Below are 22,045 nucleotides of genomic sequence, written 5' to 3'. Positions count from 1 at the left end.
CCCCTTTCCAACTCCCCATTCTGTTGAGAGGCACATCCATCACCCAGTAAAATCCTCCACATATACTACCCTTCAATCTATTCATGTAACCTGATTCTTTCTGGACACCAGACAAGAAACTGTGAGGGCAGGGGCTGGGACATTGCTCCAGGGCCCACACAGAGCCTGCTCCCACCAGAGAGGAGCAACTGGCCAGTTCCAGCATTTATTTACTCCAGTTCCTGCACTCTCTTGCACACTCCCTCTCATGAGGCGTGGCCAGCAGCAGTTCTAGTTCCTGCCCATGAAAGGGGTCAAGGTCAGGGGAATAATACCATCTCACTGGTAGTGGCATTATTATGATCATAATAATAAATTAATATTATATTATGCCAAGTTATAAAAGCTAGACTACAAAGACTTATAAGAGAAATGACAGTAGGCACTGAGGAAGAAAACACTGATTAATGCATTTTAAAAGTTATTTCACAGCCGGGCGTGGTGGCTCATGCATATAATCCCAGCACTTTGGGAGGCCAAGGCGGGTGGATCACGAGGTCAAGAGATCGAGACCATCCTGGTCAACAAGGTGAAACCCCGTCTCCACTAAAAATACAAAAATTAGCTGGGCCTGGTGGTGCGTGCCTGTAGTCCCAGCTACTTGGGAGGCTGAGGCAGGAGAATTGCCTGAAACCGAGAGGTGGAGGTTGTGGTGAGCCGAGATTGTGCCATTGCACTCCAGCCTCAGTAACAAGAGCGAAACTCCGTCTCAAAAAAAAAAAAAAAAAAAAAAGAAGTTATTTCACTATCTTCCTACTTCCAGTTAAAACCTGTTAAATCTGGAGATCCTTTGCATTCCCAGTGCTGAGCTTGGAATAGGTATATAGTTAATGATTAATCTGTGTTTGATGAAAGAATAAAGAGAACATGAACAAATGAATAATTCTTCATTAACTCTTTGATTGATTGACCACCTCGACAAACCTGGATTCTAGCCACTGGAAATATCCTCAAATCACTTTTGTGAATTGTTGGTTGATATCTGAAGTACCTCACAGGTACAGCATCCTACAAAATGAATGGGGCATTTGTATTAGGCTGTTCTTGCATTGCTATAAGAAAGTATCCAAGACCGGAAAATTTATAAATAAAAGAGGTTTCATTGGCTCACCATTCTGCAGATTGTAGAGGAAATATGATGCTAGCCTCTGCTAAGCTTTTGGGGGGGCTTCAGGAAACTAATGATCATGGTACAAGGCAAAGAGGAAGCAGGCACATCATATGGCCAGAACATGAGCAAGGAAAAGTGAACAAGGTGGCTGGTGGTGGCTCGCGCCTGTAATCCCAGCTACTAGGGAGACTGAGGCAGATGGATCACTTGAGTCCAGTGAACCTAGATCGTGCCACTACACTCCAGGCTGGTCAACACAGTAAGATTCCATCTCAAAAAAAAAAAAAGACAGAGAGAGTGAGCAAGTTGCCACACTCACTATCATGAGGACTAAACCATTCATGAGACATCCACGGCCATAATCTAATCACCTCTCACCAGGCCCCACCTCTAACACTGGGGATTACATTTCAACCAAGATTTGGGCAGGGACACACATCCAAACTATATCAGTACTACTACTTTGTAAGAATAGCTTAGAAATGAAGACATTTGGATCTTGCCAAGATAGTGTAGAAAATGCACTGGCAGAATTTAGTTTCCCTTCCAGGAAATTATGTTGTTAACTGAAAAAGCAGTTTTGTAAAATATGAAGGTAAATATAAAACACAATTTTTCTACTTCTAATCTCTTTAAAAGATAAGTGTTTAAAGCAAAAAATGTATTTTGGGGTTTATAACAAATATAGAAGCAAAATTTATGGCAAGAATAGCACAGAAGGTGGAGGTGGTAAATGGAAATGCATGTTGTAAGGATATTATATTTTATGTGAAGTGTTTTTAGTCGGGTTTGAAAGTAGATGGTCATAAGTTAAAATTTTATATTGTAAATACTACAGCTACTACAAAAAATTTTAAAGATGAATATCTAATCAGCCAATAGTGAAGATAAAATGGAGCCATAGGCCAGGTACAGTGGCTCATGCCTATAATCCTAGCACTTTGGGAGGCCAAGGATTGCCTGAGCTCAGGAGTTTGAGACCAGCCTGGGCCACACAGTGAAATCCCATCTCTACTAAAAATACAAAAAATTATCCAGATGTGGTGGTGTGTGCCTGTAGTTCCAGCTACTTGGGAGGCTAAGGCAGGAGAATTGCTTGAACCTGGGAGGTGGAGGTTACAGTGAGCCAAGATAGCACCACTGAATTCCAGCCTGGCTACAGAGAGAGACTTTGTCTCAAAAAGAAAAAAAAAAGGAAACATAAAATATATTCAATTAATTCAAAAGAAAGCAATATAAAAAATAAAGAGGAACAAAGAAGAATAGTTGGGACAATTAGAAAACAAATAATGTACAGGTAAGCTATATGCATTTCAGTAATGACATTAGATGGAAATTGATGTCTTCTTCCATTTGGGCTGCTATAACAAAATGCCATAAACTGGGTAGCTTATAAATAAAAGAAATTTATTTCTCACAGTTCTGGAGGCTGGAAAGTACAAGACCAAGTGCTAGGAGATTTGGTGTCTGGTGAGGGGTCACACTCTGAATCACAGATGGCCCCTTTTTGCTGCATTCTCACATGGTAGAAGGGACAAGGCGCTTTATAAGGGCATCCTCCTATTCATAAGGGTTCTACCTTCATGATGTAATCACTTCCTAAAGGCCCCACCTCTTACATCATCATTTTGGCAGTTAGGATTTTAACATATGAATTTTGGGAGGACACAAACATTCAGACCATATCAATTGTTCTAAGGTGTAAAGGCAGAAAATGGATAGACTAGATTAAACAAAACCCAACTGTAGGCAGTCCGCAAGAAATGTGCTTTCATTGGAAAGATACAATTAGGTTAAAAGTGAAGTGATTAAAACAGATAAACTATGCAAATACTAAACAAAAATAAAGCTAAAATAGCTATATTGCTATCAGACAAAATAGATTTCAAAACAATATTACCAAGGATAAAAAGGGACTTTTCATAATGATAAAGAGATACATTTGTCATGACGATATAACAATAATAATTGTATTTGCACCTAATAATGGAGCTTTATAAGACAAGCAGCAAAAACTAATAGAACTGAGGGGAGAAATAGACAAATATTATATTACTTTTGGAGATTTCAGCACTCTCAGAAATTGGTATGGAACAAGTAGACATAAAATCAGTAAGCATAAAGAAGATTTACTGTCAAGGCCGGGCATGGTGGCTCATGCCTATAATCCCAGCACTTTGGGAGGCCAAGGCAGGTGGATCACAAGGTCAAGAGATTGAGACCATCCTGGTCAATGAGGTGAAACCCCGTCTCTACTAAAAATACAAAAATTAGCTGGGCATGGTGGTGCACACCTGTAGTCCCAGCTACTTGGGAGGCTGAGGCAGGAGAATTGCTTGAACCCAGAAGGCAGAGGTTGCGGTGAGCCAAGATCGTACCATTGCACTCCAGTATGGGTAACAACAGTGAAACTCTGTCTCAAAAAAAAAAGATTTACTGTCAACCAACTTAACCTAATTGACATACAGACCCTGCAACAGCAGAATATACGTTGAACTGTTCATAGCAATCAATGAGATAGATTATATGCAAGGCCATAAAACAAGTCTAAAAAACATGAAATTGATGAAATAATACAAAGTTATCTGATATCAACTAAACTAAGCTAGAAATCAATAACAACAGATATTTGACAATCTCAAAATATTTGGAAATTAAACAGCTCAGTTCTAAAAAACTCATGAGTCAAATAAAAAATACAAGGGAAGTTATAAAATATTTTGAGTAAATTAAAATAAAAACAAAATATTAAAGTTTGTGTGATAAAGCAAAAGCAGTGCAAAGAGGGAATTTTATAGGATTAAATGCTTATATTTAAAAAGAAAGTCTCAAAAATTTATCTAAAGCTTCACCAATAACTAGAAAAAAGGAGCAAATTAAATTCAAAGCAAGTAGAAGGAAGAGAATAATAAAGAGTAGACTAAAATAAGAAATAAACACAATAGAAAAATAATCAATAAAACCAAAAGCTATTTGGAAAAAAATTAATAAATCAACAAATTATATCCAGACTAATCAGGAAAAAAAAAGAGAGGACAAAAATTATCAGTAAAAAAAATTAAAGAGGAATATTGTTACAAATTCAACACACATCAAAAAGATAAGAGCATATTCTGAAAAAATTTTACCAATAAAATTTTTAATTTAGATGACAGATACAAATTCTATGAAAGATGTAAACTGCCACAACTCATTCAAGAAATATAGGTGAATATATATGAATAGCCCATATCTTCTGTTTAAAAATTCATATTTGAAAATATTCTCATAAAGAAAACAGCCACAATACTGATTGTTAAATAAAACTTTTAGGAAAGAAATAATAGAGGTTCTACATAAACTCATCCAGAGAATAAGAAATGATTGTACTTCCCAATTCATTTTAGGAGGTGAGTTTGATATTAAAATCAGACAAAGACATTACAGGAAAACTATAGACCAATATTCCTTATGATCATAGATGCAAATATTCTCAACAAACTTTTAGTTAATAAATTTCTTTACATATAAAAAAGATAATATATGTTACCAAGTATAATTATCCAAGAAATGGAAGGTTGTTTTAACTTCAGAAAATCTATCAATGTGATTTATCCTAATAACAGACTGAGGGGAAAAAAATTATGTCACAATCTCAGTAAATGGAAAAAAATCTTTTGACAAAATTCAATACCTATTCATGATAAAAAGCTCTCCATGAACTAGTAATAGAGGGGAATTTCCATAACCCAATAAAGAACATCTATGAGAAATCAACAGCTAACATAATAAATATTTTTTTCTCTAATTTTGAGAATAAGGCAAAGAAGTCCACTCTCACCACTTCTGCTTATCATTTAATTAGAGGTCCTTACTGCTGCAATAAGGCAAGAAAAAGAATAAAAGCCATAAAGATTGGAAAGAATGGATTATAACTGTCTTTATTCGCAAATGAGATGATCATCTATAAGGACAATCCTCAGGTTTATCAGTTTTATTGATCTTTTTCCAAAGATCCAGCTACAAAAAGTATTAGAATTCAGAAATAAATATGGGAAGGTAACATGATATGAAGTCAGTATACAAAATCAACCATTTTTCTGTGGGCTAACAATGAGCAATAGAAAATTAAGATAACTTTATTCACCGTATAAACATAAAATACGTAAGGATAGAATTATCAAAATATGTGGGAGGAGGTTACAGTGAATACTATAAGAACTTGGTCAAAGAAATTAACAAACAGCTAGAGAAGTATACCATGTTAATGAGTCAGAAAACTCATTATTGTTAAGATGTCAATTCTCCTCAAATTAATACATAGGCCCAATGCAGCCTAGTAAAATCTCAGCAAGCTGTTTCGTAAAAATTGACAAACTGGATTTGAAATTTATATGAAATGAAAAGGCAAAACATTTCTGAAAGAGAAGAATAAAGTTGTAGGACATAACACTGGTTTGAGAACATATTATAAAGATAACAACACTTAGAGTGGTTTGGTGTAAGGACAGACTATTAGACTGGTGGAACAGCATAGAAATCCAAGAAATAGGTCCACATATATATAGTTAATTGCTTTTCAACATAGGTATCAAGATAATAATTGGGAAAAGGTACTCTTTTTTAGTAAATGGTCTTGGAATAATTGGATCCATATGCAAATTAATGAACCTTGATTCTTACTGCACACCACAAATGTAAGTTAAATTTAAATGAATCTGAGAGGCTTCAGCTAAAACTATAAAACTTCTAGAAAAAAAGAGAAAATATGTGTAACCTTCATTTAGACAGAGCTTTCTTAGGTAAAACATGCTGTTGGCCGGGCGCGGTGGCTCACGGTGCTATAATCCCAGCACTTTGGGAGGCTGAGGCGGCTGGATCACGAGGTCAAGAGATTGAGACCATCCTGGTCAACGAGGTGAAACCCCATCTCTACTAAAAATACAAAAATTAGCTGGGTATGGTGGCACACGCCTGTAGTCCCAGCTACTCCGGCGGTTGAGGCAGGAGAATTGCTTGAACCCAGAAGGTGGAGATTGTGATGAGCCGAGATCCTGCCATTGCACTCCAGTCTGGGTAACAACAGCGAAATGTCTCAAAAAAAAAAAAACAAAAAAAACATGCTGTTGTCCTTTCAAAATTCATAGGTTGAAATCCTGACTGCCAAGGCGATGGTACTAACACATGGGGCTTTTAGGAGGTGATTAGATCATGAGGACAGAGCTCTCATGGATGAGATTATTGTCCTTGTAAAAGAAGCCCCGGAGAGCAATCTTGCCCCTTCCACCAAGTGAGGATGCAGCAAGAAGGGGCCATCTATGAACCTTAGAGCAAGTTCTTTCTCACCAGTTACCAAATCTCCTAGTGCCTTGATCTTGGACTTTCCAGCTTCCAGGAATGTTAGGAACTACATTTCTATTTTTCATAGTCCACCCAGTTTATGGCAATTTGTTACAGCAGACTGAATGGACAAAGACAAGACACAAAAGTTATAATCATACAGGAAAAATGTATAACTTTTCTCCAGCAAATTTAAAATCTTTTGCTCTTGAAAGGTGCTACCCTAAATAAAAAGGTAAGCCAAGACTGGGAGAATGTATTTCCAAAACCTACATCTAATGAAATATAGGCATACGCCACATAGTAACATTTCAGTCAACAATGGACTATATATTCCAAGGTATTTTCTTAATTTTTTTTTTTAAAGATGGGGTTTCACCCTGATGGCCAGACTGGACCATATATTCCAAGGTATTTTCTTGATTTTTTTTTTTTTTTTAAAGATGGGGTTTCACCCTGATGGCCAGGCTGGTCTTGAACTCCTGACCTCAGGTGATCCACCCACCTCGGCCTCCCAAAGTGCTAGGATTACAGGCGTGAGCCACCGAGCCCGGCCATATTCCAAGGTATTTTCATATGATTTAACACTATATTTTTACTGTACCTTCCCTATGTTTGGATATGTTTAGATACACAAATACCATTGTGTTACAGTTGCCTGCACTATTCAGTACAGTACCATGCTGCACATGTTCCTAGGTTTGTAGCCTAGGAGCAATAGGCTACACCTATATACAGCCTAGGTATGTTGTAGGCTGTAGTGTCTAGGTTTGTGTAAGTACACTCTATGATGTTCACATGACAAAAATCAACTAGCGGCACATTTCTCAGAATGTATCTACATTGTTAAGTGATGCATGACTGTACTTGTATCTGAAAAAATATAAACAACTATTACAATTCAATATTAAGAAGACAAACAGGCTGGGCACGGTGGCTCATACCTGCAATCTCAGCACTTTGGGAGGCCGAAGAGGGTGGATCACGAGGTCGAGAGTTCAAGACCATTCTGGCCAACATGGTGAACCTCCATCTCTACTAAAAGTACAAAAATTATCTGGGTGTGGTCCACATGCCTGTAGTCCCAGCTACTCTGGAGGCTGAGGTAGGAGAACTACTTGAACCCAGGAGGCAGAGGTTGCAGTGAGCTGAGATCACGCCACTGCACTCCAGCCTGGTGAAAGAGTGAGACTCTTGTCTCAAAAAAAAAAAAAAAAAAAAAAAAAAATCCAATAAAAATGGGCAAAAAAGCTCAATAGATACTTCACCAAAGAAGGCATGCAAATAAGCAACATCATTGATCATGATAAAAATGCAAATTAAAGCTACAATGAAAAAAAACTACATTCCTGTTAGAAAGGCTAAAACTAAAAAGACTAGAAATACCCTGTTAGTTAGGATGTGGGGCAATTCAGTGGTTTTCAACTGTGAGTCATTTTTCCCCAAAGGACATTTGACAATTCCTGGAGACATTGTTGGTCATCGCAATCACAAGGGAACTATTGGCATCTCATGCACGGAGGTCAGGGATGTAGCTACACATTCTACAAAGCAAAGGGCAGCTTCCAGAACAAAGAATTATCTGGGTCAAAATGTCAATAGTGCCAAGGTTAAGAAACCTTGGATCAACTGGGAACTGTCATACATTGTGGGAGGGAAAACGAAATGGTATAACCACTTGGGAAAATAGTTTAGCAGTTTCTTATAAATGTACTTGTGTCCTGTGACACAGCAATTCCATTCCTAGGTATTTGTCATATGGCAGACAGTCTCCAGCATAGCCTCCAGTGATCCAATCTCCTAGTTTTTATGTCCTTATGTAATCTCCTCATCTTGAGTATGGACTAAATATAGTGAATTGTTTCTAATGAATAGAATATAGTAAAGGTGATGTGAAACAGTAAAACATCTGAAATTAGACTACAAAGAGACTGTGACTTCTGTTTTGGCTGCTTTCTGTCACTCTGAGAGAAGCCAGCTGAGGTGTTATGAGTTACCCTATATGAGTTCCACATGGCAAGGAAATGAGATTGGCCTCCAGCCAATACCCAAGGCAGAACTGAGACTCTCAGTTCAATAATCCCCACAAGGAACTGAATCCTGTCAGCTGTCAGTTCCTTGTATGAGTTTATTGCATAAGAGAGTTTGGAGGCAAATCCTTACCTGATGAAGCCTCTTTTTTTTTTTTTCTAGAGACAGAGTCTCACTCTGTTGTCCAGCCTGGAGTGCAGTGGCATGATCTCGGCTCACTGCAACCTCCCACCTCCCAAGCTCAAGCAATCTTCCCACCTTAGCCTCCCCAGTAGTTGGGGCTACAGGCACATACCAACTATGCCTGGCAAATTTGTTAATTTTTTTTGTAAAAATGGGGCCTCATGTTGCTGCCCAGGCTGTCTCAAGCTCTTGGGCTCAAGTGATCCTCCCGTCTCTGCCTCCCAAAGTGCTGGGACTACAGGTGTGAGCCACCTGCAAACCTGATTGAGCCTTTTGATGAAACTACAGCTCTACCAACAGCTTAACTGCAACCTCTTGAGAGACCTTGAACCAGAGTCACCCAGTTATGGTGGTGAGCATTTTACAGTAGAATTGAGGCTGAAAAATGGGAGTAAGTTTGAATGAATAGTATTCAATTTTTATAGGTATTGATAATGTAGATATAATACAAATCAAAAATGGGGAGAAGGCAGAGTCTGAGAAGAGAAAATACTGCTTTTAAAAAATGAAATAAAGATATGTTAAATTAGGTGTTATGGAGCAAGAGGAGCCAGAAAAGAGGAGGTTACTAGCTCATTTTGATATTGTTGATAGTAGGAAGATAAAGGACAATATCAAAATAAGAGTAGTCTGAATAGTATCATATAAAGTTATTAAAACTATAAAACAGGAAAAGGAGAGCAAATAAAACAGACGTCATATGAGTTATACAGAGAAAATTGAGATGAAGCATATCAGTTGTATCACTACATGCAAATAGGCTTAAGTCATCTATAACAGAAAAAGGATTTCCAGATTGGATAAGTAGTCAAAATTCAATTCTATACTTGATACAAATGATTCATCTTGGCTGGGCACGTTGGCTCATGCCTGTAATCACAGCACTTTGGGAGGTTGAGGTGGGCAGATCACCTGAGGTCAGGAGTTCAAGACCAGCCTAGCCAACATGATGAAACCCCGTCTCTACTAAAAATACAAAATAAAAATAAAAATCTGCTGAGCTTGGTGGTGCATGCCTGTAATCCTAGCTACTTGGGAGACTGAGGCAATAGAATCACTTGAATCCAGGAGGCAGAAGTTGTAGTGAGCTGAGATCATGCCATTGCACTCCAGCCTGGGCGACAAGAGCGAAACTCTTATCTAAAATAAAAGATAAAATAGTAAAAATAAGAGGGTGGTTACATATAAACCAGGCATACGCAAGTAAAAACAAAGCGGAGGCACAATTTTGTTATTAGACAAGCAAAAATTCAAAAGAGATAAAAAGACACTTTGGGATACTAAATGACATGATCTAAAAGAAAACATTCATATTTGTGTGCCTAATAGTACAGCAACAACCGTTGAAAAGCAGAATAAAAAGAGAAATAAGCAAAAACTGTAATAATTGGAAGTTTAATATCCTTTCCCAGAAAAGAATAGACCTAGTTAGACAAAAAAATTAGTATAGATTTAGAGCAGCTAAACAAAATCATCGACAAAGTAGATTAGTAAATACAAATTAAACCCTGAACCCTGATAACAGAGATTAAACTTTCTTCTGAAGTCACATGAGTATTCACAAAATTGAAATATCATAGGCCACAAAGAAAATAATGAATTCCAAAAATACAAATGATATGTTATATTATGTGACCACAATTAAATGTAATTTAAAAATGACATTTTTTATAAAAGTCTCTTTTACCTAAAACTGTAAAAACATATTACTAAGCAATCCTTGGATTGAAAAGAAATAGTAACATAAAACTGCAAAAAAACCTAATTTTACTATTATAATTAATATTGTTTTTGAGACAGTGTCTCATTCTGTCTCCTGGGCTGGGCTGCAGTGGCATGATCTTGGCTCACCTCTACCTCCACTTCCTGGGCTACAGCAATCCTCCCACCTCAACCTCCCCGAGTAGCTGGGACTGCAGGCCTGTGTCACCTTGCCTGGCTAATTTCTGTACCTTTTTTTTAGTAGAGACAGAGTTTTATTTATTTATTTTTTTACGACAGGGTTTCACCATGTTGGCCAGGGTGGTCTTGAACTCCTGACCTCAGGTGATTTGCCTGCCTTGGCCTCCCAAAGTGCTGGGATTACAGGCATGAGCCACCGTGCCTGGCCAAGATAGAGTTTTGCCATGCTGCCCATGCTGGTCTGGAACTCCTGGGCTCAAGCAATCTGCTCACCTTGGCCTCCCAAGGTGCTAAGATTACAGGTGTGAGCCACACTGCCCAGCCACAGCTAATTATTTTTTAAAATCAACAAACTAGACAAACCAGTAGCTCACCTAAACCAAAAATGGAGAGGAGGAAGATCTGGGGGCATAAATATACATTAAATAAATAATAATGGAACAATAACCATAATAAAATCAGAGAAAATTTGAAAACAATTTAAAATGACTACTTTGTACAACTCTATGCAAATAAGTTTGAATACCTATATAAAACCATTTTACCTCTAGAGACTTGTACATTAATGCTGAAAATTATGGTGTAATTATAGTGAAAATCATTTATTTTGGTTAGCTCTTAACCTATTTTAATCCTATGGGTAACATAAAACATTTGTGTCAAAGGAATGCTTTGATTTCTAGCAACATAAAATTTTCAGTGGTGGAGAAGCAGGATTTTATTTCTAGTAGACTACTATTCTGAAGAGTAGCCATCTTCAATTGGACTTAACCTTGATTCTGTGTCTCATGCGCTGGAATTTTTTAATTAGTTCTTTAAGTGTTGAATTTTTAACATAGTGTAGGGAATCATTTTTTCCTCAAAATTTCACCCATGGCATGGCATAAAAAAGACTGATGTTAAATTTTGCTAAATATCAATGAATCAGAAATGGCAACTTGGTAACAAAGGGTGAAAACGTGCACAGGGAGTTGGGTGGGCACTGTCTTTTTGAGACAGTCTTGCTCTGCTGCTCAGGCTGCTGGAGTGCAGTGGTGTGATCATGGCTCACTGCAGCCTTGGACTCCTGGGCTCAAGCAATCCTCTCACCATGCCTGGCTACTTTTTTAAATTCTTTTTTTGTAAGGAAAAAAGAATTTTTTTTTCTGGGCATTTTTTTTTTCTGGCAACTACGTTGCCCAGACTGGTCATGAATACCTGGTCTCTACAGATCCTCCTGCCTCAGCTTCTCAAAGTGCTGGGATTACAGGCACGAGCAACTCTGCCTGGCCATGGGGAATGTCTTAGTCTGTTCAAGATGCTGTAACAAAATACCTTGAACTGGGTAATTTACAGACAATAGAAATTTATTGCTCATAGTTATGGAAGCTAGGAAGGTGCCAGGATCTAGTGTCTGGTGAGGGCTCACTCTCTGTTTCAAAGATGAGGGTTTCTTGCTGAATCTTCACATGGCAGAAGTGGCAAACAAGCTCCCTTGGGCCTCTTTTGTAAGGGCACTAATCCCATTCATGAGGACAGCACCCTTATGATCTAATCACCCCCCAAAGACTTCATCTCTTAATATTATCACCTTGGGGGTTAGGTCTCAATATATGAATTTGACGTTGAGGGGACACAAATATTCAGATATATAGCAGGGGAACAATTTCCTATTATATAATTAATTGGTTTTTGATCAAAAGTATTTTTCCATTTTATTCAGTTTTAGTTATTTTTATTTCCTTGTAGTTCTTCTCCAGGATCTTGTTCTAGCAAAACAAAGTATCTAGGGCTAGGTCACTAGCATTTCCTCAGAAGTATTCAGGAGACATAGAAATAATTAGGCCGATATCTATGCATTCTGATGATTTGTTTTATGACAAGTGTACAATCTGATAGAAACTATCAGAAGAGAGACTACACAGAAGAATTAAATAAGGGGAGAGGACGGCAAGGAAACTTTCTTTTTACGTCAGTAAATTATGTACAGTTTGTACTGTTCCTTTTTTCTCAGCCTACTCTACCTCTTTTTATCTCTGTTAAGAACATTTTGCAAGCTTACACATTCTGATTACAAATGGCTACAGGGCCCCTAGTTGCTCTCTGGGACAGAGAGGTCTCAATTATTTCAAAATGAGTACTTACATACAGTCACAATAGCTGTCTTTCCTTTTGAAGCTGACCAAACACACCACCTACACACTGGCTATCAGTTCCTGCTTTATTTAACCAAGAATACAGGGAATATGAGAAAAAGAGGTGGCTACAGAGAACAGGAACAGAAACAGCATATCTTTGTAGGGCTTTTACGTCTCTGCATTGGTGGGTGGGGTAGCAAGCCAAAGTAGTTTGCTATGTCCCTGTCCCACCATTCTTTATTTATTTATTTATTTATTATTATGATTATTTTTTTTTTAGAGATGGGGTCTCATTCTGTTGCCCAGGCTGGTGCACTGGCACAATGATAACACACAGAAACCTCAAACTCCTGGGCTCAAGCAATTTTCCCACCTGAGCCTTCTGAGTAGCTGGCACTACAGGTACCCTATCTTGTACCTTTTTATTTTGATATAATTTCAAATTTACAAAGAAGTTGCAACAGCAGTATAACTCCTGTATGCCCTTTACAGATTAAAAAATGGGTACATTGTGCTCCACTTGTTTTTTGCTTTATCACATCTCGTTCTTTCCATGTCTTTCTTCCTACTCCCAAACTTAGAAAAAGAATTCAAGGGCAAGTTGTAGACTTCATGCCTGTTTATCCCTAAATACTCAGTGTATAAATTCAAAGTACAACAATATTATCTTATATACCTAGAGTACAATGACCAAAAGCAGAACATTTAATTGACATAAATATAGTACTACTATGGAATCTAGTGTCTGCCTTCAAATTTCAATTATCTCAATAACATCATAGCTTCATTTCTTTCCTAGTCCAGGGTCCAACATAAGATCATGCATTGCACTCGGTCTTCTCTCGTCAATCTGTGACGGTTCCTTGGTCATTTTTGTCTTTTATGTGTCTGACATTTTTGAAGAGGATAGGCTAGAGAATTTTTAGAATGTTCCTCAGTTTATGACTGTCTGCTGTTTCCTCATGATTAGATTCAGTTTACACATTTTTGCCAAGAATACCACAGAAGTGATACTGGGTCTTTCTCATTGCAGCATATCAGGAGGCCCAGATGTTGCAGATTTGTCTCATTACTGGTGATGTTAACTTTAATCACACGGGTAAGGGTGATTATTACTAATCACCCTTGAAAGTAGTAAGGAATTACTACTGTCCTCTTTGTAATTAACAAGTATTTGTGGGGGTATTTGTCAACATCTTGTCCCTTACCAAACTTTCACTCCAAAATTTTTCCATCTACTGATGATTTTCTAATGTTTTTATTTGCTAATGTATTAGTTGGTATTCTGTGAGGCAGAACTTTTCTATTCTGCCATTTACTTATTTATTTATATCAGTTTTGACACACATATTTTTATTTAATGAGCTTTAGTCCATTATTATTACATTTTATATAATAGTAATTTTATTATACTTGATACTAAAATTCTCCAAGAAGAGCTCATGCAGTATGCAAATAACTCCTTTTTATATATGTCCATCTTTCTTTCTCCTTCCTTCCTTCTTTCCTTTTCCTCTTTTTCCTTTCCTTTTCTTTCTTCTTTTTCAAGAACAGAGTCTTGCTCTGTTGTCCAGGCTGGAGTGCAGTGGCACAATCTTGGCTCACTGTAACCTCTGCCTCCCCAGTTCAAGCGATTCTCTGGACTCAGCCTCCTAAGTGGGATTACAGGCACACCAACACCTTGACCAGCCAATTTTTGTGTATTTTTAGTAGAGCCGGGGCTTCACCACTTTGGCCAGACTGGTCTTGAATTCCTGACCTCAAGTGATCCAACCTTCTCGGCCTCCCAAAGTGCTGGGATTATAGGCATGAGCCACTGCACCTGGCCAATGTCCATCATTCTTTAAGCACTTCCTTAATTTCTGGTGTAATCCATTACTTCAGGCTCCTTTTGTACTATTCTGTTATACTCCAGCCCTAAAAGAAGCCTTTTCCCCAAGGAATACTGGTTCCTTTGCAAGTGGAAAAAGGTATTTAGAACTTTATATCTAAAAGCAACATGTGCACTTGCTGCCAATCTGTCCTAGCTTTTAGGTCCTCTCACTGCAGAGGGAAAGGAGACAGACACTCACCCATATCCTCATAGATCTATATTTATTTCTTTATCTATTTATGCATATTTTAAAACTTAACGAGAAACCTACAGTGGTATGCCAGTTTGCATCAACTCATAAGGCTGATTACTAAAGATTAATAATTTTGTGAGCTGGTTTTGAAATCAGCTATGGAACTATTTACAACATAGCAATTAGCAAATGCTACAGATCAAAGTGTTTTTGTTTTGATTTGTTTTGTTTTTACCCAGAGAGCCAGTTTAGCAGCCCACCTCTGGAAACCTTACCTTCATTCAGCATACTCAGAAACTAGTTTCAGACTTGCTCACACATAGCACTGTGAAAAGCAAATCTAGGAATCAATATTTGTTTACTGTCCTCTTTTTTTACAGGTATAATTTACATACAGTGAATTGCACAAATCTTACATGTACGATTAGATGAGTTTTGATAAATCCATGTGCACATTTAACCCACATGACTATAAAGATACAGAATATTTCCAATACCCCAAAAATTCCCTCAGGTGCCTTTCTAGTCAATCTCTCCCCACCTGAAGGCAATCATCTTTCTTTTTCTTCTCTTTCTCATTCCCCTCACCCCTCTACTCCCTTCTCCTCGTCTCTTTTTCTTTTCTTCCTTCCCTTTTCTTCTTTTCCTTCTTCTCCTTTTTAAAACCATAGCTGAGTTTTGCCTACTCTAAAAACTTTATATAAATAAAATCACACAGTGCGGTTGGCATAATGCTCCCTAAAACCCCCAAATAATTACATGTCCTGATTCCTGAACCTGTTAGATTACAGGGGAATAGGGAATTAAGGTTGCAGATGAAATTAAGGTTGCTAACGACTTTAGAATCAAGATTCCTGGATTATCTGGGTGGGTCCAATATAATCACAAGGGCCCTTGAAAGTGGATGAGAGAGGCAGAAAAAGAGGCAGAGAAAGATGTGAGGATGGCAGCAGGCTCAGAAATGCTATTAGGCTGGTGCAAAATAATTGTGGCTTTTGCTTTTGAAAGTAATGGCACAAACCAACCACAATTATTTTTGCACCAACCCAATATATTGCTGTCTTTGAAGACTGAGAAAGGGGGCCATAAGCCAAATAATGTGGGTGGCCTCTAGAAGCTGGAATAAAGTTCTCCCCTAGAGCCTCCACAAGGAATGCAGCCCTGCTGACACCTTCATTCTAGTGCAATGAGGCACGAATTAGAACTTCTACCCTACCAAGCTGTAAGATAGCAAATTTGTGTTAATTTAAGCCGCTAAAGTACAGAAGCCTAGGATGTATTTTTTTTTCTATCAGAGCTTTCTCTCTTTCAGAATAATGTTAGTGAGAGTCACAATTTTGTTAGGCATATCCATAATTTGATTCATTTTATTACTTAGTAGTATTGCATTGGATGAATATGCCCAAGTTAGTTTTCTCATTCTCCTGTTGATGAACTTTTGGATTATTTCCCGTTTTGTGCTACTATGCTAAAGCTGCTATCGGCAGTTTTATACAAGTCTTTTTGTGGATAGATGAGCCTCCACTTAAGGGAATGGTAACAGATACTCAGTTTCCATAGTCCTTAAACCAAACAGTATCAGGAAGGGCACATTCTCAGAAGAGCAGTCAATGCCGGCACAAACCTGACAAAATCAGGTTAAGGAAGCCAAGATACTGTAATATATAATTAAGATTTAAAAATAAATAATTCTCCTAGATCCAGAATAGAAAATCAAAATGTCAGTAACAGCACCACTAACAGTCAAGGGAGGTAAATTTAAATGTATCCATTCATTTAAATGGATGGCGGGGGGAAAGTTATTGAGTATTCACTTAGGGCTAACAACATCATGCTAGCCTGAGATATAAAGAACTTGTTGATAACCTAGTAGAGAGATGGACAGATAAGCAAACCTTTATGATTTTGTATTTTTAAGAGTTGATCATGTTATTCAATGACTGTTATGGAAACAAAGAGGACTGAGACCCTTAAATCCACCTGATATGGATCTGGGAAGATTTCTGGGAGAACAGAAGGTCTAAAGTCTGGAGGCAGGAACTCGTGGGCATGGCTAAGAAGCAACAGGGACCCAGTGAGCACTCAGGACAGCAGACTTCTGCCTTCTCAGAGATACCTTCTAAGGACAGCAGAAATAGAAATCCCTTGAAGCGCTGTTGACAGCTATTGTAAAACTTCATTTTTTATCTTCTTAGTTTGAAAGAATTCAAACAGGACACACATGGCATAGATTAATTTACTGCAAAGGAAAAAGAATATTTTGAAAGTTACATGCAGAATAAACAGTATGCCCTGAGGAAGAGAGAATTCAGGGTAGGCTGCTTGTAGGGGTGGGCAGTGTTGATTAATGCTGGAGAGACTCCCTTTATGAGAGTCTTACATGATTATTCATAAGGAGGTGGGAAGAGGTGCTACTAGTAATCAAGTTCTGGGTGGTCTTCTGGGTGCACATTCACAGTAGCTGTTCATGCTTGTTCATATATTACATGTTTCATTAGCATCTTAAATCTCCACCCAACGGTGTGTTTTTTACTGTTATACTGAGCAAAGGGTCAGTTTGAGGACGGGTAAAATCAAAATGTGCACGTTCTTTAGAAGGCAAAGTCCCTACTGAAGATAGCTTTGCTTGAACGAACTCAATTACAGTGCCAGTACTGAGGCTTACTGTGCTGGCAGTACGGTCACCATGGTTGCTGTGTTCTGAGAACATGGCCGTTTCCTTGACTACCTATCCTGCCTCAGCATTACCATGTACTTGTGGAGAAAAACTCTTAGTAGGGACCAATCAATAAGGTACTCTGAGAGAATACAAACATCACACTGAAATCCTTTCAATTACTCAAAATTGCCTCTCTTTTTTTTCTGTACAAGCAGTTCCCTCTTCCTGGAATATGCTTTCCTTCTTATCCCCAGTCCTAAAGTTTCTCTTAGCATGTGTCTTAGTTTGTTTTATGCTGCTGTCACAGAATATCACAGACTGGGTAATTCATAATGAACAGAAATGTATTTGGCTCACAGTTCTGGAGGCTGAAAGGTCTGAGATTGAGGGGCTGTATCTGGCGAGGGCCTTCTTGTGGCTTCATAAAATGGCAGAAGGCATCACAAAAGGGTGTGTCTATGTGTGTGTGAAAGAGAGAAAGAGAGAGCAAGTAGGCATGTGTGTAAGAGAAGGTCGAACTCACTTTTATAACAAACCCACTCTCGTGATAATGAACCCACTCCCAAGATAACAACATTAATCTTTGCAGGAGGGCAGACCTCTCATCACCTAATCATCTCTTAATCACACACTTCTCAACACTGTTGCATCAGGAATTATCTGCCAACACATGAGCTTTGGGGGACACAGGCAAACCACAGTAGCATGACTATTGACTCTTTAGCTTTTAGTCTAACACTGCACCCTCTTAGAAGTCTTCCCTGATGTTTTTCTGCCCCCACCCCCAAACTTGGAAAGATGCTTCTGCTTTGTATAACGATAGCCTCTCGGACTTTCCCTACCATAACTGTAGATACTGTATTGCTTATCTAATTGTCTGGCTTCCCTGTTAGGCAATGCAGCTGTAAACTCAGGAGTATCATTATTCTCATTTTACAGACGTGGAATCTGAGACATATTGTAGGGTAAAGCCTCAACTCCTCATCTATAAAACAGTAATGAAAGTAGTACTTGTCTTAGAGACTTGTCGTGAGCACTGAAGCAGTTCGTAGAGACAAGGCAGTTAGAACAGTAAACCCCCACTCGGTGATCTCATACCTGCCTCAAGTCTTTATTCTCACAGTCATCGTTTCCATTGCAGTAAATGGGAATTCCATTCTTCTAGCTGCTTGAGCCAAAAACCTTGGAGACATCTTTAACTCCTCTCTTCCTCTTAAACTCTGCATTTAATCCATTAGGAAATCCTGTATTTCAGCTCTACTCTCAAACAAATGTATCAGAGTTCTGGGCCTCTCACCACTGCCTCTGTGCCCACCCTGAGCTGGGCTACCATCCTTCTCATCTAGATTATTACAAAAGCCTCCTCAGGGGTCTTCCTGCTTCTGCCCTGGCCTCTGCACTTGAGTCTCCACATTGATCCCATTAAAACGTAAGTCAGAGTGGGCCACTTCCACTGAGATTCTTTTGGTGGCTCTCACCTGGCTCAGAGTCAAAGCCAATGGCTTACAAGCCCTGCCCCCTAGCCACTTCTCTGATGCATCTGCAAATTTAGTTTTTTCTTTTTTTTTCTTTTAGATGGAGTCTTGCTCTCTCGCCCAGGCTGGGATGCAGCGGTGCGATCGTGGCTCACTGCAACCTCTGCCTCCTGGGTTCAAGCCATTCTCATGCTTAGCCTCTCGAGTAGCTGGAATGACAGGCACGCACCACCAGGCTTGGCTAATTTTTGTATTTTTAGTAGAGACGGGGTTTTGCCATGATGGCAAGGCTGGTCTCAAATTCCTGACCTCCGGTGATCTGCCCGCCTTGGCCTCTCAATGTGTTGGGATTACTGGCGTGAGCTGCAGCACCTGGCCTGCAAATTTAATTTTGCTTCATCTCAACCACATGATTGCTTCACTACAGACAAAGGAGACTCCTTGCTGTCTCTTGAGCACAACATACACACTCCTGTCTTAGGACCTTTGTGCTTGCTGTACCTTCCCCAGATATCATTGCTGCTCCCTTACTCCTTTCGTTCAAGCCATCAGTGTCTCCCTGGATTACTTTATGTAAAACAGTCCCTGGTCCTCTCCACACCTCCTCACCCCTGCCCCCAAACTCTCTATTTCTTTTCATAGCAGTTATCACCATATAGCTTGATCTCTATTTGCTTATTTGTTGATTGGTTATTGTCTTTCCCCATTTGAATACGAACTCTGTAAGGCAAGTATTCCTTCACATTGTTCACTACTGTATTCCCAAAGCACAGAACACAGCATGGCATTTAGTTAAGTACTCAAAAAAATACTTACAAATGAATGAATGATGATTTATATTTGGCACAAAAGAGACCCACAATAGCTACTTGTTGAATGAATGAACAAATGAATATTGCAGAGATTCCCAGGAAGGGCACTGATAATGGGGGTAGGGGACAGAAGCTAGCACATGTGTCTGGAACATTGGCTGCATGGGCTGCATGTCCCCTTAATGATGGTTTTTCTCTAGTCCTTTTTCTTTATGGGCATTTTATATGGTTTGTGAAACCAATTTTAAGTAGGCACATTGTGGTTCTTGAACTTTAGTTATTACCAGAAATATCCATGGAAATTCTTTTTTTTTTTTTTTTTTTTTGAGATGGAGTTTTGCTTTGTCACCAGGCTAGAGTGCAGTGGTGTGATCCAGCTCACTGCAACCTCTGCCTTCCAGGTTCAAGCGATTCTCCTGCCTCAGCCTCCTGAGTAGCTAGGACTGCAGGTGTGCACCACCACGCCCAGCTAATTTGTATTTTCAGTAGAGACAGGGTTTCACCATGTTGGCCAGATTGGTTTCGATCTCTTGACTTCATGATCTGCCCACCTCAGCCTCCCAAAGTGCTGGGATTATAGGCATGAGCCACTGCACCCAGCCAAGATTCTTATTTAATGGGACTGAGGTAGGACTTGAGAATCTCAGTAACTTTGAGCAAGGATTTAACCTTCTGTTTCCTCATATGTAAAATTGGATTATAATTATCTTATAGAGTGTCAGGATTAAACAAAATAATCTCTGAGAAGTGTCTCACACATGGTAAATATTAGATTCCCTTTGCTTCCACTCAGGTATTGTTTTTTTTTTGAGATGGAGTCCTGCTCTGTTGCCCAGGCTGGAGTGCAGTGGCATGATCAAGGCTCACTGCAACCTCTGCCTCCCAGGTTGAAGTGATTCTCATACCTCAGTTTCCCAAGTAGCTGGGACTACAGGCTCACGCCACCATGCCTGGCTAATTTTTGTATTTTTAGTAGAGATGGGGTTCACCATGTTGGCTAGGCTGGTCTTGAACTCCTGACCTCGACTGAGTCACCTACCTCCGCTTCCCAAAGTGCTAGATTACAGGTGTGAGCCACCATGCCCGGCCTGCTCAGGTTTTCTCTGAAGTTTAGAGGTTAAATGCTTATAAAGAGTTTATATTATGTGCTCACCTAAAATTTAGGTTTGATTCATCTTAATCCAGATCTTTACTTTGAGTTGGAATTTATTTTTCAAATATATAGTCAGCATCTTCACTTGAATGTCTCATAGAGGCATCAAACTCAACATAGCTAAAGCCACTCCAAATTGTCCCCTACTGACCTCCTCCCCCACATTTCCCAAGTCAGGAAATGGTATAAACTCAAATTAGAAACTTGGGAGTCATTTTTTGACAATTTTTCTCCTTTACCTTCCATGCATTCGATCAAATCCTTACAGTTCTAACCCTGACCTATATCTTCAATTCACCATTGTCTCCTAATCTCCATTGCCTGCAAACTGGTTGTCACACATCCTCCGTTGCACCCTTCTCATTCATTCTCCACTCTGCAGTTAGAATAATCTTTTTTTTTTTAAGAGACAGGGTCTCACACTTTGCTGCCCACACTGGAATGCAGAGGCGTGATCATAGCTCACTGTAGCCTTGAACTTCTGGGCTCAATCAGCTGTGGGCCACTGTGCCTGGCTAATTTTATTTTATTTTTGTAGAGATGATGGGGGTCTTGCAATGTTGCCCAGACTGGTCTTGAACTCCTGGCCTCAAGAGATCCTCCCACCTCAGCCTTCCAAAGTGCCAGGATTACAGGTGTGAGCCACTGCGTCCAGGATTATCTTTTACAAATGTAACTTTTCATGTCCAGATGGGCCCGTTTCAACTCTTCATTGGCTTCTTTTGTCTTTAGGATTAAGTCAAAGTCTCCAAACTGACCCTCAAGGGCCTGCCCACCTCTCCTTCCCAGGTAGCTCTCTGTCTAAGCACCATGGCCTTTTCCCAAAGCCTTCACAGGCAGAGCCCCTCCCTACCAAAGGGCTTTCAAAACTGCAGTTTCCACAGCTAAATGCACTGCTCACCCCACCCACTTCTCTCTGTTGCCTGCCCTAACTCCTTATTCTTTTAGGCTGAGATTAAATGTCACTTCCTCAAGGAGATCTTTCTTACCCCCTAACACACACAGGTTCCTTTGTTACACACTCTCATAACTCTCAGGCTTTTTTCCAGCAATCACAACAGCATTACTACACAGCCTCAATTCTGAGCCACTTGCTTCACATTAGAAGTTGCCAGCTGTCAGACCCAAGATGAAGTAGGAACGTGATCATTGTTGTCTGCACTCATTAGGATTTAGTT

The sequence above is a fragment of the Callithrix jacchus genome, chromosome 9, assembly GCF_049354715.1.
Source record: "Callithrix jacchus isolate 240 chromosome 9, calJac240_pri, whole genome shotgun sequence".
Lineage (NCBI taxonomy): Eukaryota > Metazoa > Chordata > Mammalia > Primates > Cebidae > Callithrix > Callithrix jacchus.
The sequence above is the reverse complement of the archived record's forward strand: the minus strand, read 5'-3'. Positions refer to the sequence as shown.